The sequence below is a fragment of the Lepisosteus oculatus genome, chromosome 2 (genome assembly GCF_040954835.1).
Source record: "Lepisosteus oculatus isolate fLepOcu1 chromosome 2, fLepOcu1.hap2, whole genome shotgun sequence".
Taxonomy (NCBI): Eukaryota; Metazoa; Chordata; class Actinopteri; order Semionotiformes; family Lepisosteidae; genus Lepisosteus; species Lepisosteus oculatus.
In genome coordinates this window covers 69,516,644-69,531,858 of record NC_090697.1, presented here as the reverse complement: position 1 = coordinate 69,531,858, position 15,215 = coordinate 69,516,644, and the positions used below count along the sequence as shown (strand labels likewise).

Genomic DNA, 15,215 nt, shown 5'->3' with positions numbered 1-15,215 from the left:
AGTCCCCATTACCTGTAAAGTGCTTTGAGTGGAGTGTCCAGAAAAGCGCTATATAAGTGTAAGCAATTATTATTATTATTATTATTATTATTATTATTATTATTTACTCTATAGCTGCAATGTAATGTTTTTTTTTCTTATTAGAAACAGGGACTTGTTTTAATCTATCTGCACATTTATCTTGATTCTTATGCAATCGTAACAGATGTGATTCCAGATGAGTGTTTGTTTTTTACCATTTTAAAATGAAGATAAATGTTTTTCTCAGGCGGAAAGCTTGGACTAAACATCAGATTTTGAAATGAACAACTAATGAAATTCATTGGAAGTCAAATCAAATTCAAATGGAAGTCAAAAGTGTAACTCTGTGTGCTGTACCACAGCTTGTGTCCCCTCAATCCTGTTTTTCTTAAATCGGCTCTGAGTTAACTGTAATTCTTCAGTTTGGCTGCTTTTCTCTGGTTTGTTTTCTCCTTCTTTTCTCACTGGTAAATATTTATTTTCACTCGTGCGCATAGTAAACGGTTACTGGTAATCTCCTGTTTCTTTTTTTATGATTTCTACTGTATGACTACCAATTACTGCAGAGAAGTTTAGTCACACACACACCCCGTGTGAAATAGCGTTGCGCTATTTCCTTGACTAGATACATTTCAGGACATCCTGACCACATGTCATTGTAAAAGTGTGATAGAGTCAGCGTTTCTCAAGTGGAGCTCAGGCCTCCTCTGCTTCAGGGCATAGCTGCATCTTGGCTCTGAAGATTGTAAGCGATCAACGTGTTTATAAAGGAAACTTGAAAAGCCCCCACAAGGTTATGCAATGAAATTAATTTAAACTCCAAATTGATCAATGGTGGGTGATTAATATTAATAATAATAATTGCTTACACTTATATAGCGCTTTTCTGGACACTGACCACTTTACAGGTAATGGGGACTCCCCTCCACCACCACCAATGTGCAGCACCACCTGGATGATGCGACGGCAGCCATAGTGCGCCAGAACGCTCACCACACATCAGCTATTAGTGGGGAGGAGAGCAGAGAGTAATGAAGCCAATTTATAGAGGGGGATTATTAGGAGGCCATGATTGGCAAGGGCCAATGGGAAATTTGGCCAGGACGCCGGGGTTACACCCCTACTCTTTTCAAGAAATGCCCTGGGATTTTTAATGACCACAGAGATTCAAGACCTCGGTTTTACGTCTCATCCGAAGGACGACACCTGTTTACAGTATAGTGTCCCCCTCACTATACTGGGGCATTAGGACCCACATGGACCACTGGGTGAGCGCCCCCTGCTGGCCCCACTAACACCTCTTCCAGCAGCAACCTTAGTTTTTCCCAGGAGGTCTCTCATTCAGGTACTGACCAGGCTCACACCTGCTGAGCTTCAGTGGGTTGCCAGTTGTGAGTTGCGGGGTGATATGGCTGCTGGCCATGATTAAGCAATGGATTTAATTGAAAAACCGCACTGCTGGAACAGAACACAATGTCACAGGCCTCTGCAGTGTGATCAATGCCAAATAATATTTTTGTGCTGTCATGATTTAAGAGCATAGATATGAGTAGAATAATTCAGATGGACGATCATGTCATGACATGACATGTACCAAACTTCCTTATACCATACGGTGTCGCAAGAACCCGGAGCCTACCCAGCAAGCCATGAGCGCAAGGCAGGTTACACCCTGGATGGGGCACCAGTCCATCACAGGGTAAGTGTAAGCCAATCATACAGGGGGGACAATCTGGAGGCCACGGTAAAGGGTGAGGGGGGGAATTTGGTCTGGACACCGGGATAACTCACTACTCTTATCAAGAAATGCCTGGGGATCTTTAAAGGCCATTGAGAGTCAGGACCTCGGTTTAACATCTCATCCGAAAGAAGGCACCCACTACAGTACAGTACAGTGTCCCCGCCACTATACCTGTGCATTGGGACCCACACAGACCACAGGGTGGGCGCCCACGGCTGGTCCAAATAACACCTCTTCCAGCAGCAACCATTGCTTCCCAGGAGGTCTCCCATCCAGGTACTGACCAGGCTCAACCCTGTTGAGCTTCAGTGTGTAGCCATTTGAGAGCTGCAGGGTGATATGGGTGCTGGCTATGGATGATCATATGTTATAGATTTCCATTTTAGTTTAATGTGTTGAGCTATAAGCAACAGTAAATTGCCATTTATTTTTACATATTTTAAAAAGAATATAGACATTTCAAGCTCTGCGCCTTTCTAAAACAAAAATATGCTTCATATAACACCTTCGTTTTTCTTTATTACACAATTGTTATTTTCTTCATCTCTGATACCCCACCATACTGTTTACCTCTTCTCCAGCGTGGCCTGCAGCTCTCCTAATCAAATCTAAAGTGTAATTATCTGAGGTGGAGGTATATTTTATGAAGTACATGCAGCACTCTAATTAAATAGAACTTTTGTTTTAATAATGTGGAACTACTTTTTGTTTTACAGTGCGCATAGATGGGAAAACCAGGAATCACAAATAAATCAACCTCATATGAAGTGATTGATGAAAAAAGAATACATTATTTTTTAGATTATTTATGGGATTGGTTTTGCTCTCTTCTCGTTTGCAGTTTTGTTGTTCCTGTTTTGTGAGCTCCTCGTGTACTGTCAAATGAAGAAGAGAATAAATGAGTGCTGAGATCATAAATTGCGTAAAGAAACCATCCATTCATCTGTTTTCTATCCCCCTTTAGTTCAGGGTCTCGGCCTATCTATCCCACTCACAGGGGAGTATACACCAGTGACGGGACACCAGTCCATCACGGGGCAGCCACGGACAAACACACACACTCACACCAGGGCCACTTTTCTGGAAGACCAGTATGTCTTTAGACTGTGGGAGGAAACTTAAATAAACATGCAGACTCCCCATAGACAGCCCCTAAGGTCACTGAACCCAGGGCCCCAGGATGTTGCTGCCAGGCAGCACTGCTAACCACTGAGCCAAGGTAGGGGCAGCTATGAAATTGCAACAATTAAAATACTTTTTTTTTTAAGTGGAACGAGTTTTTGTTATTCTTACAGTGATTCCATTAGCTGTTTTAACTCTTCCACGAGGTCCGGCTCGGGGCTCTCCGGGTGCTCTGGACTCAGCCGGTCACGCCGGCCCCCCATTCACCTTCAGTGGGGTACATTCGTGGATGCAGACCGCGCCACAGTGACATCCTTTCCCAACGTGGGAAACAAAAACTGAGGACGGCGTCGCTTGTCATCGTGCATTTCATTACATCGCAGAAAGTACAGGGCAGATCAAAAAAAGAAAAACATTTATTTTATGAATAATAAAGAGGACTTCAAAGACACACTGTACACACTGGTCTAAATGTTTAATCTTCTGAAGTTCGTGAATCTAAGTAAACAGAGGTACTTTAAATATACAAATATTAGTTACAAAAAAACGTTTTTTTCCAAAATGGGGGGGCTATTATAGAAACCAACGGTGAAAACCAGGTTACACACAAGAAAACTAAGCTCGTGGAACGAGACCACACATTTCAGGATCCCTGTTTGTGAAAACGCTGCCTGGCGCTGAAGAGCCCTGGGGAGACTGATGCAAAAATGGATATTTTACCGACGCTCCCACCCCCCGACCCAAGCCAACAAGCCACGTGGCTCTTCCAGACGTTCACCCCTGGGACTCGGTATAAAAATACTACTCCGGCACCTACCAGTCCACTCCTGACTGCTTTCTCTGCTGCCTCCGTACGAAGAATGGCCCAGACTCCCACCAAGACCACATTCAGCAGGGGCAAGCTGGAAAGACGAGCTAGCAGAGAGGTAGGGAATCACTCCTGCACCCCATGCTAAGACGGGGAGCGCTATCTGTGCTGAGTGTCTTGCAGAAAATAACTGATATCGTTATTGTTGTAAGAGCATTATTGTTCCAGGTGACGGCCGAAGTGTTTCCTTTTTTTACCTGTTTCAGAGTGTTGCGATCTTTTGCAACCAAGCCGGTTTGAGGCATTCGCCCTTCTCGATTTCCTTGTTCTAACTACTCATTGCAAATCACAGACGTTTAATTTTCTTATCCATTTGAACCGATTTTCGTTTTAGTGCACACTAATGTACACAGCGCATTTTTTTTGGAATCGCACCCGTGGTATGCAATGGAAAAAAAAAGTTAAAGATATTTAAAAGCATTAAAATCTTAAAGTTAAACTTACTCAAAAGGAGATCATAAACTAGACTTAATTATGTGGTTCTGATTTATTTCAAATAGGCATTATGGTGACTTATAATAATAATAATAATAATAATAATAATACATTCATATCTATTAGATGAGGCACATGCTGTCATTTTTCTTGCTCCTTACCAGTAAAAAAGAAGAATTGCTAATTAATTTTGCAGATTTTCTTTGTAACACAGTTAACTGCTAAAAACAAATGACAGTTTCATCCAGTTTTTGTTGATTAAAAGTCTTGCCTTTTTTACCATGTGAAGCTGAAATAATGGTATGCCCTGTTGGGGTATGAACTATACTCCCAGCAACCCGTCTATGAAGTGTGATTCCACCCATCATACTATAATTCGAAATTGTTGATCAGTTTAATTGTGGGTTGTTATAGTTAAAAGACCCAATATATTGGATGCCACAATTTTTGTTCCTACAAAATTCGGATCACCTACTTTTTTGGTGCTCAATCAGGCAATTGAAAAGACAAAACAAAAGCAACTATTTTGGGTTTCTGATCCCATAAGTTCATGTGCAAAGCAAAGTCAAATTGTTTGATAATTTATCGAAAGTTAAAATGTACCTGTTCTGTATCGGCATGGGGAGTATGCAGGATGTTTTAGAAAGTTTTATTTTTTGTCCGTTTCAGAACAAACTGATAGTCCATCGGGGCTTTCTGAGATCTTAGCAGAATCCCCAAGATCACAGCTCTTGGGGTCTGGACAACTGAATCAACTTACTCCTCCTCTTAAGGGCGCTCCAGCCCTTCGTCGTTCTGTCCCATTTCCCACACCTGTTCCTTATTCCAGCCCCTCTTTAGTTCCACCTTTAAAGCCAGACGCAGGCGTTTGCCCGGCGCTTCTCATTGAATCCCGTTTCCTGAGAGCCCGGGGTCCTGCTGCGTCTGGCTCCGTTATGGTTTTAGTTTCCTGTTCCTGATTCCCTGTCCCGCCGGTCCCGACCCGGTTCTGGTTTTTAAATTACTTTGGATGGATCCCCTGGTCTTGGACTCTGCCTCCCATTTTGGATTTCCCTTTTGGATTTATGCTTGGATTGTTTGCCTCGGACTCACTTCCCCTTGACACCTGCTCACTTCGGACACGCCCCCTGTCTCCTGACCCACTCCTGCATGATATTTTTCCCTATTGTTTCTTCACCTTCCGGATCGTGTCGTCAAAAGGGCACGGCCCCGTGCTGGAAAAACTGCATGTGGGCCTTTCTGGAGACAGTCGAACAAAGGCTGTGGCTAATGTTGTGGTTTTAATGCAGTTGCTCCTGGTAGTGTCAAGAGCCAAAGATAGATGTTTCCTGCCTGCAGCAGTTTATACTGATGTAGCCATTCATAAGCGGTAAAACCCTGACCCGCGTTTTTGAGCTACAGGTGACCGCAGTACGTGGTTCACTGGCCAAAGATAGTCGACGGGTAGCACTTGTGGTGCATTAGTTCTACGTGAACTGATTGCTGCATTTAATCTCTCTACTGTGCATGTTTAAATCCGCTAGATATGGAATATTAATATGGAATTTTACAACAAAAGGGGAATTTCGGTAGCTGAGCATAAAAATAACAGGAGCATAATGTCTCTGAACATCATATCCTCATAAACGATATTAATTTAGGAATATAAATATATTATACATACTGTATATGGCTGGTAGTGGTAGCTTAAATAAAAAGTACACAACCGTATTCCACTTTCTTCATCCAAGTTTTGACGTGCTCATTCTGACTACATTTTATATACCTTGTAAAAGGCTATAATATTTTAACCTTTTCTATGAATACTTGCTGGCGTTATTTCAGTAAAAAACGTGTTCTTTTAGAATCCGCTTAATAGGGAATATAATATGGAATTGTGTAACTAAATATGTTAATAACTATGTTAATTTAAGGATCTAAATATAATATATTTATATCGTTTGTAGTATTACAGTAGTCCACTTTCTTTGTAAACATCTGCATCAATTTCTTTTGACTGTCTGTTTCAGCACTGTTTCTAAATGAGGCTTCTAAATGACCTGGAGGTCAGTGTTTGATTCCCTGTCAAGGCACATGTTTTTCTATGTTCTAAAAAAATATGTACATTATATTGACATTTTATTTTTATATATCAGAAAGCAGCCAAATAAAAAACACCACTGAAACCAAACTATCATAATGATCATTATTAATATTAACAGTATTAAATCATGAATCATAACAATGTCAAACTGTTTGTATTTTGTTCAGGATCATTTGTCACCGTTTTCACAACCTTCGCTTTCTTATTAAAATGCCTATTTTTGAGACAGGATGCTTCAGATGTCATTAACTTTGCCAACAAATGACACAGAGCCTTCAAACCACAGGCGTTTTAAAGGTCGCGCTTTGTGAACATTTTCACCGCTTTTCTAGAACCTCTAGTGCCTGGTTCCATTTCCAGAAACCTTATTTTGAATAAAGCGGATCCCAGCTGTAAGCGAGTTCATAACGGGAGATCTACTACTCCTACGTCTGCGAAACACCTGACCATATAGAGCTTTCTGTGTTTTCTTTGTGTATATCCTAATCGCAGCGAAGGGGGGTGTGTGGGGGAAGGTTTCAGCTGCAATTGACTTGGGACTGTTCTTCACACCTGAAACATTGTGTTTCTTGTCTTCCCTTTTCAGCATGGAATAAACTTTTAGTTGTTCCTAAGCAGCCTATGCATGCTAACGCAGCTACCGACTTGATAATTATAATTAATTAATAATAATTGCTTACATTTATATAGCGCTTTTCTGGACACTCCACTCAAAGCGCTTTACAGGTAATGGGGACTCCCCTCCACCACCACCAATGTGCAGCATCCACCTGGATGATGCGACGGCAGCCATTGTGCGCCAGAACGCTCACCACACATCAGCTATCAGTGGGGAGGAGAGCAGAGTAATGTAGCCAATTCATAGAGGGGGATTATTAGGAGGCCATGATTAGTAAGGGCCAATTGGAAATTTGGCCAGGACACCGGGGTTACACCCCTACTCTTTTCGAGAAGCGCCCTGGGATTTTTAATGACCACAGAGAGTCAGGACCTTGGTTTTACATCTCATCCGAAGGACGGCACCTGTTTACAGTATAGTGTCCCCGTCACTATACTGGGGCACTAGGACCCACATGGACCGCAGGGTGAGCACCCCCTGCTGGCCCCACTAACACCTCTTCCAGCAGCAACCTTAGTTTTTCCCAGGAGGTCTCCCATCCAGGTACTGACCAGGCTCACACCTGCTTAGCTTCAGTGGGTTGCCAGTTATGAGTTGCAGGGTGATATGGCTGCTGGTCTCTCGGTTCTTAACTGAGAAGGCTTTGGTGAACTTAACAACTATTTTTATTTTTATTAAACCAATTGTAAATATGTAATAGGTTTACTCCATGCTGGAAAAAAAAGAAGAAAGAGAACACAACGTTTCGGCCGTGGAGCCTTCTTCAGGTGTGAGAGAGACGGCCCTGTCTCTCTCACACCTGAAGAAGGCTCCACGGCCGAAACGTTGTGTTCTCTTTCTTCTTTTTTTTCCAGCATGGAATAAACCTATTACTTGTTCCTTTGCAGCCTACGCATGCTGACGCAGCTACCCACCTGAACTACAATTGTAAATATGACGTTTACATTGACCTTTGTTAATAATTGTATATCTACATGACATTCACGATCACTTAAGCGTACAGAGGAGCGTGAGATGTCAAGGACAGACTCACAGAGCAATTTGGAAGGGTTAACTGTCCAGCCATTGGAAAGGGTGCACTTGCAGCAGCCACACATAAATAAAAAATACACTTTTTTCCTCTCCTGATCATAACATTTCACTTCCTTGTGTAATAATCATTGTTTTTGAAATATGAAGCTTCTTAATTTTTGAAGAATTTGCTACCAATAGGTTTCTGAGCGCGGTTAACAATATTAATTTATTTATCTACAGTGGATATATGTATTTAGCTGGTTGTATCAGGGTATTAGTGTTATATATCGCAGTATTTAAATGTTTAATTCACATTCGTGTTCTCATAGTGGGACCCCCCAACTCCCCCAGAAAGACAAAGGTTATAAAGGTGTTAAAAATTCAAAGGGGTGCCATGTGGCGGAGTTCAGTGCATTTTAAATTAATAAGACGCAATTATCTTAGGATCTCGGAGTTTAAGTGCAAAAACATTTCACATAAAACTGTGAAAGAAGCAGACTTTAAATTTAGATCGAGTATTTCCGTACGTGTCCAAACAATTCAATGAAATAAACTGCTTGTGACAGCAAGGTGACTTTCTGCTCAATCACATGAGAGCTACTGTACAGTCACATAGATTATAAATTCTTAAAGCAACATGAGCTGTTCGTCAAATTCACCTACTTTGCGCAGAGCATGACTTCTGAAAAGGTACCTTTTTCTCTCGTGCAAAGTCATCAAAGGTTTATTTTTTAATAATCCGAAACTTGGACGATATGCCTCAGGGACTCATTCATAGTTTAATCAAAACAACCCCCAAGACAAAGGCAATAAAGGTGTTTCACGAGGAATGACAACGCCCCACAAACCTGAACTTTAAATAAACTCCATTAAAAATTAAAAGGGGTGCCATGTGGCGGAGTTCAGCGCATTTAAAATTAATGAGAGGCTATGCACAGCAACAGCACCTGCGTCAATGTCAGTGGTTTTATAATAAATAATATAACAATAATAATTATTAACAATAATCATAATTGACAAATAATAAAAGAAATCGAATTCGGAAAAGATTAACTACAGTGCAAGACTTCTGAAAAGGTTCCTTTTTCTCTCGTGTAAACTCATCAAAGGTTTATTTCTTATTATTCCGGGACTTGGACGATATACCTCAGGGACTCATTCATAGTATTATGAAAACACCCCCCCCCCCCCCCCCCCGCCAGGTCTTGCCTCAATGCAGTTCCACACACGCGAATCCCATGAAGTCAGATCCACAGATATACTGAATCAGTAGCGCACACGGCAGTTTGTTCGTATAAATATACTGTATATACAATATGAGACCGTATGGTTTCAAAGCCACTACAGTACAGTATGTATGAAGTATTTTTTCTTAATTTAACATTTAAAGTTAAGCTTCTCATTGCTGAAATTCGTATTAAGACAAAATATAGATTTTCTTAATCCGAAAATAAACCTGAAAAAGCACATTGCATTCACAACAAGCTATAATAATGTAACGCAACGGGGGCTCAGGCGGGCGCCCTTGCCGCATCTGGTCGGCCCCTGCACCGTCCGGGGCTCGAACCCGGGACTTCCGCGTCTCTCTGCAGCGACCTAGCCCCGTGACCCAAAGAGAGATCTCTCCACAGCCCAGTAGCTGTAGTCCTGCTATCACAGGGAAGGGCGGTGACGACACCCGCTCTGGTACGCCGGCTCTTACACACAGTGCTTGTCGGCCGTAAGCGTTACACTAACAAACTATTTTTCCACATCCGGCTTTGTAATAAATATAGCCCAAAGGATCGCTCTAAAGGTTTATTCCAAGCTGAAAGGACAAGACTCAACGTGTCTTCTCTATAGCTCTTCAGTTTGCAGCTCGCCCACAGTCATTAATTATTAATTTTATTCATAATATATTCCCTATTGCATTTCAATTGGAACATTTTAACAAATATAAAAAGAGGCGATACACAACGTGTCTCCTCTATAACTCTTCAGTTTACAGAAAAAAAATTCCCGCTGAACACAACATTGCCCATGCCCTTCTTGTGTCTAATTTCCAGGGCATAACCCTATTACAGAAAGGGAACAGCGCATCGGTCCTTGATTAAACAGAACATACGATGTCTGGTGGAGTTTCAGCGTTCACTTTTCTGTAATCTGTACAGAACATCTAGGTTTGGTACCAATAAACAGGGGGAACACCACGGACTTCCTTTTTTGAACAAAGCGGTGCTCCAGAAAATAATGTACAGTATATCATCTTCTGCGCCGCTTCTGGTTTTGCAGGATTTCCGCCATAAGCACATGTTTAATGGGGGAGACATTACCCACGTCTATATCGCTGTAGGACACAGGTTTGAGTCGAAGTGTCTGTTACTGAAACAGAGCGACCTCCAACAAATTTAACTACTGTACGTTTTCTTTTTCCATTTCAGCTAAATGAGGTGAATGCAAAGTCAAATTAGTCATTATCTCGGAGTTTAATAAGCGAGCGCTTTGGTGTAAAATATTTCACGTAATAAGACCGGCGGCATTTAGGCTGTACATTACTAAACAACAGAGTGAGTTTCTGGCTCACTTAAAGGTGTAACCTTAAGGTGTCTGTCTCCACTGTCCTGGTCCGGTTTCAACATATTGATAAGCTATTCTCCAGTTAATGGCAACTGTAAAAATAACCCTTCTTCCCTCCTTTGTTTAACTTAAAGAATTATGTGAAGAAATTACTTAATCACGAAACTATCGCTTACAATATTTCATCCAGATACACACACTCACACCGGAGCCAATTTTGCCAGAGACAACCACCCAGTAAGTCTTCGGACCGCGCAGTACTGTACAGTACAATATACGGTTTTAGGTTCTAAATTTAAAGTTAAATTGTTGGCTGATTACTGGCTGCTGAAATGTGGATTAGGAAAAATATAGATTTTCTCAATTCTAAACCTGAAAAGGTCACATCACATTCACAACAAGCTATAATAGTGAACTACTTTTATATATTCGGCTATGTAAGTAATGCTTTGAACTGCCTGGGTGCAGCGTGCTACATTACATGAACGTCCCATTGTCCATTGCCACTATAAGGACAATTAAAGTTTTGTTTTATAAAATGATTCCAAAACATCCACTTGATTTTAGCTACTTAGTTACACAATTCCATATTGATATTACTATCAAGTGGTTTTAAATCAGTACAACTTTTTTTATACAATAATAGCAAGTGGTGTTCTTACTACATATTCTTAGAAAAGGATAAAACATTATAATTTTTTATGAAGTACAGTATATAAACTTTATAATGTTAGGACAAGCACATTAAAACCATAACCCACTGTAACCAAGTTAAAGACTTTGATGCATTAAATATTTATGAAGAAGGTAGAATACTGTTGTGTACTTTTTTTAGATTTAGCTAACACTACCATCTACTGTGTATACATTAGGTGTGTATTACGCTATACTACTGTTTTTATTTTCAGCTACCAAAATTTACTTTGGAATTTTCTCTATGTGGATGTAAACCTGGAAGAGGCGCATCACGTACACAAGCTACAGTATAATATTAAACTATTTTTTACATATCAAACTGAGCAATCTTGCTTTTAAAAAATATACTTACTTTATAATTAGTTTAATATTTAACATGCTGTAATACACAATTTATAATTAATAAAAGTCTAAACAGTATACAACTTACATTTAAAAAATATCTTTTAAAAAAATCTTTAAAAAGATTGTCCCTCAGCATTGACTGGGATTCGAAATCAGCCAATAGCCCAAATGCTCCACATGCCACATTAAGCTTTTCCTGCTCCACCTAGCAGTTTTACAAAGTAGTGCAGTCACACAACTCACTATGTCTAAAATAGTGCATCTACCATGCAGATTGCAAACTGTGAACTAATTAGTATCCTTCTGAATGGCTGGATCTGTAAAACATCTGCGTACGCAAAAGAACTGTGAAGCTGAACCCAGAGGTTTAATTTCCACAAACATTCCTCACACACGCAGTGCGTTCAGTTCAATAGGGTACCAAAAAAAACATTATAAAGTCAAAGGCATTTTGTGCTTTTAAATGTTTAAAATGCCATACTTTTATTGCCCTTAAATGGATTTGGCTGTGGTTTCAAGACTCATGGACAGGGTTTTTTTTAATGTACTGTAACAATCATGGAGCTCGGAGACTCCTAAAACTACGTAAAAAACCTATAGGTTCCATTTGTGTCCTTTGGTTCTTGGTTTGCCGTTTATTATGAAGAAATTATTTTTCATTGCCCTTGAGGATTTTGAATACTTGAATCAGGTTTCTTCTTAATCATCCCTGTGGGAGATCAGACAGATTTAATTAATTTAGCTTGTCAGAACAAGACATTCTTTTGAGACTTAGAATGGATCGTCCTCTATGAACTAATTCCTGAAAAAGAGTATGTTTTTTTAATGTAGTTACCAACATTGTACACAATATTCTATGTTAGATTTTATTATTGCATAATACAATTCTAAACATAACACCCCTTGATGGAAGAACATCCCACATTATCTAGAGGTGGAAAATTGTCAGCATAAACGCTTTTTCATAAATATCATTTTCAAACCCAGGTATTTCAGTGAATTATAATAATTGCTTTGTGGGTAAAACAAGCTGCATTTTTCAATATTAATCGGCAGCTCATCTTTTGCATTTCCTTGTCTATTGTTCTGTCTTACAGTTTCTGAAAAAGATGTGTTGAGCTCAAGCATGTGTTTGCTTGGTTTTGTCACAGACATTTTAACTAACGTTTGCTGATTTGACATAGCACAAAAGGCAATCATTTCCTCAGCTGCAGTATAATGGAGGTTATCTTGATAACACCTTCACTGCAGGCTCTCAGAAAAATGTGTGCTAAAACCTGTCTCCAGGCGTTGACTGAAACATTAACCTGGCTTGAGCAATCTTTATTATTTTAATTGCAGTATTATGTTTTACATTTTATAGAGTTAACTCAAAGAAACTGACATTACCTTTTTAAAACTATGTCTGTGAAACACGATTGCTCTTAGCCATTCTATGTTTGATAAACTGGAGCTTTACGAAGGTTTGTAAATTAAAAGCTTTGCAAAGATGCCTAAAGTAAAAAATTTTGGTCATTGTTTGTTCTTGCCGTTGCTCCTGTTGTAACATGCCACTTGTAAAGACTTGTGCTGTGTTTTATTTTTTCCCAGCCCAACAGCCTCCAGACCTCTGATGGCAGAACACTTGTGATCGAAATGACCCCCAAACCAACAATCTGTGTGAAACACACCCAGAGAACTGAAGGTAAGATACAATGAAGGACAGTGCAGTGATTCTGAACTGAAACTGATTTGCAGGGTGATATAGCAAGGTGAACCTGTTATCTTACTCTGCAACTCACAACTGGCAACACACAGAAGCTCAGCAAGTGTGAGCCTGGTCAGTACCTGGATGGCATACGTCTTGGGAAAGCTTAGGTTGCTGCTGGAAGAGGTGTTAGTGAGATCAGTGGGAGCTATACTGTTAAAAAGGCTGTGTCCTTTGGATGAATCCAAAAAAAATGAGGTCCTGACTCTCCGCAGTCATTAAACATCCCAAGGTGTTTCTCAAAAAGAGCAGGGGAGTTACCCTGGTGTCCTGGCAAAATGTACCCCCTGGCCCTTACCAATCATAGCCTCCTAATAATGTCCATCTATGAATTGGCTTCATCACTCTGCTCTCCTCCCCACTGGTATCTGATGTATGGTGAGAGTACTGGTGCACTATGACTGCTGTCCAATCATCCAGGTGGGGGCTGCACACTGGTGGTGGTGGAGGGGAGTCCCCATTACCTGTAAAGTGCTTTTAGTGTAGCATCCAGAATAGTGCTATGTAGGTGCAGGGAATACATGGGAATAGACAGCACATTTGCTTCATTCAGGCAGATTATAAAATGAATATTACTGTAATTACAGCTGCTGTAGTCAGGGAACACTGAGCAATACAAAGTACAAGGATACTGCCTCCAGGACCTAGGACAGCTGTGTAAACACTCCCAAAAAATGCTGTATCATCCTTTGTGAATGGAATGCTTTTCTCCTCGGATGCCAAACAATGCCATACAACTGTTAAAACACCAGACCACATGCCCATGTTTCTTCCCCCACAGGGATAGTGAAGGTGCACCACATAAAAGGATCGGATAACAACACCCATGTGGCTTTCTGCTTTCAGAAGAACACTGACTACTATTACCCCTTCGTCAAGGACAGCAAGCTGAAGGTAGGAGAGGATTGTTTATTCAGACTTAAATGCAAACTGTACCGCAGATGAGTAAAAAAACATGTAGGTCTGAAGAATTCAATCACATGGTTGGGTCTTGGCACAGCTCTGTTGTGCGCCTGGAGGCCTGTATTGACTGATCTCCAAATACGGTATCCAGATCCAGCTGCAAGACATCTCAGAATAAATAAAGTGGTTGCCTGTAGGCCTTCAGGATGTTTCTGTGCTTTCCCACAGCATTCCACCCCAGGGATGAAAATGAAACAGATCTTGGGCAAGAGGCAGAACCGCTTTATGGCTCCTTATATATATATAAAAAAATGAAGGCAGTGATGAAGCCAGCTGGCATGATGCTGGGTGTGTGCAGGTTCAAATCCCAGCTCCGCCGCTCGATCGGGTTGGCACCGTCTTTCTCTCTTTGTCCCTGTCAAACTGAGGCACGCTGTAAGAGACACTGTATAGAGCAGCTCTCGGCTCTAACTATAACACTGCCTTACAACACTATGTGACTTTGGACAAACATGCTCTGCAGATAGTTCTTAGGCCAATCATCACTGGAATTATTAGAGACCTCACCTGTCAGTGATGACTCTAGAGCAGAGGCGGCCAACGTTTTTGCTTGTTTCTGCTGTGCTGCAGGGATTTAAAAAAAACAAGAATTTATGCCATAAAGTGATGTCATTTCTTCAATTAGTAGGCCTGACTGGAAAGTATTCATCAGGGTGGGGATCGGATGGCCACATCAGGTGTAATATTTGATATCACATGTGTCTTTCCTGTCCGTTTCCCGCGCTTTGTGTTTGCAGCTGCAGAAAGTAGGATTGCCGAAAACCCCGAGAGGGAAGGAGTTCGAGTTCAAGTGGAACTCCGAGACCTTGGAGTCCGTGGCCCAGCCCAACTGGTTCTGGGTTATTGACAAAAACAAAGTCCAGGTGCAAAAAGAAAAAAAAGAGACCTTCCGCTGGATTAAACTTTACAGGATGAAAAAAAAAACCAAAGCATCCAATGAAGCTGCACAGGGCATTTCGTGTGTCAAGAAATGAGCGTTTGAGTGTCGTCGTTAAGGGCGACCTA

The 15,215-nt window shown here is 40.9% G+C and overlaps 2 long non-coding RNA genes across 2 annotated transcripts; both read right to left on the bottom strand.

Annotated features, from left to right (window-relative positions):
• Positions 1–1,420: 1,420 nt before the first annotated feature.
• On the bottom strand, positions 1,421–3,770 carry LOC107079292 (uncharacterized). Its single transcript, XR_001480243.2, has 3 exons — positions 3,702–3,770; positions 3,056–3,237; positions 1,421–2,637 (listed from the first exon to the last, which is right to left on the bottom strand). It is a non-coding gene; the product is annotated as an uncharacterized lncRNA (long non-coding RNA).
• An 8,179-nt stretch (positions 3,771–11,949) lies between these two features.
• Positions 11,950–14,948, bottom strand: LOC138224485 (uncharacterized). Its single transcript, XR_011182974.1, has 2 exons — positions 14,718–14,948; positions 11,950–12,209 (listed from the first exon to the last, which is right to left on the bottom strand). It is a non-coding gene; the product is annotated as an uncharacterized lncRNA (long non-coding RNA).
• Positions 14,949–15,215: the final 267 nt, after the last annotated feature.